Source organism: Triticum aestivum, chromosome 1B (assembly GCF_018294505.1).
Source record: "Triticum aestivum cultivar Chinese Spring chromosome 1B, IWGSC CS RefSeq v2.1, whole genome shotgun sequence".
Lineage (NCBI taxonomy): Eukaryota > Viridiplantae > Streptophyta > Magnoliopsida > Poales > Poaceae > Triticum > Triticum aestivum.
The window spans coordinates 6,907,389-6,910,869 of record NC_057795.1 but is presented as its reverse complement, the minus strand read 5'-3'; positions in this window follow the sequence as shown (position 1 = coordinate 6,910,869).

Sequence of the window (3,481 nt, the reverse complement as noted above, 5' to 3'; positions counted from 1 at the left end):
AGATCTCTCGTGCACCTGTGGGTGCCTTTTTCCGTATGTTGCAGTTAGTTAGGGCTCTCTCTATTCATTATCTGATGTGTTGTACATCGACACTTGTAAACCTGGATGCAAGCATTATATAATTCACCTTTGTAATCAGAGCCATCTGCTCGCCATTGAGCAACACCCAGACCAATTCCAGTGCCACCTCCCTTTTGGCGCAAACCTTGCAGACCTCTCCTAGTTTCTCTGTCGGCGCCATGGTTCCCATCATCACCACTGCTTCAACTCTCTCTTCGTACCCTCCCAATTAATTTTTCAAACTTCAGGCCCCCATTGCCGTGTACAATACCAACATCCACTCTTACATCCCTTTCAAACTGGACCCACCCACCAACAACTATCATAAACGTCTGATTTCTTGCTGTTCATCCTCTCCACCTGCGTTACGGCGTTGTACTCGACCACATTAACATGACGTTCAAACTTTACGTCGACGATCCCAAGCTGCGATGTACCGACACCGGGATCTTCTGTTGGATCTACACAACTATCGGCGGTAGTCTTCTGGACCTGGCAATGTCCTCCGACGACATTGTCTTATCAGCATGGACTCGCCTCCACCAGTACTTCCTCAACAACAATGCCACCCACGCCATTCATCTTAACAGGAAGTACTGCATTCTCATGCAGGGCACCATGTCGGTCGCTGAGTATGCATCATAGTCCAAGTTCCTCGGTGATTCCCTTGCTGAAGTTGATGAGGCCACGACTGATCGGAATCTCTTCCTCTAGTTCCCTCCATGACACCGACAAGATTATGGGTGCTCATGATTACCTTGTTTAATCGAAGATTTCTCAGTCATCAACTCCTGTTGGCAGTCCGGGTTCGACCATAAAGCATTCTGATCTGACTGAGCACCCTTACTCACTAGTAAAAAGGGCTATACACACTTCGTATAACGATATGAAGATCATACTGTGTATTTCCAGAGTAATCCCGAATACTTAGTTGTCCAATTATCCTATAATCTACATCTGCATACTTAATAATATAACACCGCAGGTGTTCTTACTACATGCATAGGATCAATTTAGGCATTCTTAAATAATATGTACGAATGTTCTTTCTATTAAAAGCATTGAAAGTTCAGCTTTTAGTACAACTGACTATTTCTTGGCACTCCTTGCTGATGAATTCCTCATACAAAACAAGGTGACTACAACAAATATATATTTTCAAAGCAAAAATATATATTTAATATACCAAAATATACTTTCGTGTTTGTTGGTTTTGTTAAAAAAATAATCACACTTTTCAAAATATAAGATGTATTATTGTTTTTGAAAAGTCAAACCTTTTAAGTTTGATGAAATTTGTAAAGAAATATATCAAAATCCATAATATCAAATCAGTATTTTCAGATTCATCAAAAAAAATTGAATTTCCATACTTTTTTTTTGTTTAATATTGTGGATGTCGATGTTTTGCTTTAAACTTGGTCAAAGCTAAAGAAATTTGTCTTTCTAAAAACCTAATACCCTTTATATTTTATTATATTTTTTAGAAAAGGAGAAGGACTCCCGGCCTCTGCATCTGGACGATGCATGCATCCACTTTATTAATTATTCACATAAGACCTTACAAAGTCATACAATAGTAAGACTAAAGTCACCGTCTAGGCAACATCTGTCATTACTCCAATCCAGTTGATGAAGGGATGCTGATAGTCTGGGCCTAATAACAAACATACCTCACAACCAAACCAAACATCTAAGACCTGAGGTCCCAACGAGGACGTCTGCCGGGTATGGGGCACCCACCAGTCCGGCGTACTCCTCAACCAGGACGCCTACCAGGTATGAGGCCGTCGCAGCCACCTGCCACCAATCCATTTTCAGTGATGTACTATTGCATCTACCTCGCCGGGTCTAGCTGCTGTCGACACCACCATGACGCCAGACAGCGCCGCCCCCCTGCGGGCGTCCATCATCTCGCATCTGTCAGCGAGACCCCGCTGCGCCACGCCGCCGAGACCAGTCGTTGATGAGCGATAGATACCACGCCGCTCCACCACCTGTCCACCCAAGTCGGTACCTGCTCCAAAACGATGCCCCCAGCAAGGAGCGCGGTGCCTGACGTCGCCATCGCCCGATCCATGACAACAGATCTAGGGTTTCCCCCAGAGCAGGCCGAAAGGAGTGACGCGACTTGCTATGACGATGCCTTCGACAAGGTAACGACGCCAAAAGACGCCGCCATCGTCCACCATGACCGTAGTTGAGGCTTGGTTTTCTCTGAAAGTCTTGCCACTCCAAACTTGCCACCGGATAGATCTGAAGCCAGATCCACCGCCGCCTCCTGGCCGGCCACCACCAACAGGCCAGCACGCAGCAGAGTAGCCGTCACCGTGACACCAGGCAAAGCCCCAACCTGGATGCCCGACCCAGATCAGAAGCCCCAGATCCAAGCCGCCAAGTAGGAGATCATAGGCCACACCGTCGCCACGCATGGTGCGCCCGCAGCGCCAGGCCAACTGGATCGCCGTGCTTTTCCCGTCCCGTGGCGGTGGCTGCCGCCGTCCGCAACTCCTCTGCCGCGCGCGGAGCTCTCGCATGCTCGCGCCACCAAAAGGGAATCGTTGCCCCGCCGCCAGCTTCCTCAAGGCCGCCCGGCCTTTTCCAGGGCGACCCCTCCGGCGGCGGCGAGACTAGGAGGGGAGGGGGAGGAGTCGCGGTGGCTAGGGTTTTTTCTCCCCCGAGCCGCCAGGAAGACGACGCGGGGGCTAATCCTCGTGCGTGTTGGGGACCCCTTATATTTTATAGCTGATGGAATATTTAGTTTGGCGGGTGGAAGAGATGATAGTGTGGTTTATTTTTACTTATAATGCGGTGATTTGGTGCGCCTTTCATGGTGTGATTCCGTGTTATTGGCTAAACAACCTATAATTATGTGTGGACATTTCCGTGTCGATGATTGCATGTACTATATTGATGCTATAGTATCACATGACGATGCTTCTTTTAGGTGGTGGGAGGGTGCGGAGGATTGATATGTTTTTATAGGTCGGTTGTTGTTGATTGATTTGAAAAATCGTTGGACCAGTCAAAACAGTAAACCAAATCAAAATTGAATACCTCAATTGAATGAGAGCTTCAAAATTTTGGAATATGGTGAATGAAAAGAATTGAAAGTGTGAGCTTGAGAAATTGTTGACTCGATCAAATTTGGATGACCCAATTCTAAATTTAATACATCAATTAGTTGTGAGGCCTAAAAAATTAGAAAGCAATAAAAGAATAGAATCATGGGGCTTTGAGAAATTGTTGACTCGGTCAAAATCGGGACTCAATTTTAACTGGAAACCTCAATTGAATGTACGCTCATTAAAACTAGGGAGCTTAGTGTTATAAAGGATGCCCAGTCTTGTGTACTTATCATTGGTTTGATATTGCTGACCAAGTACTTAAAACGGCTTAGTTCCAGCAAGGGATTGTGTGC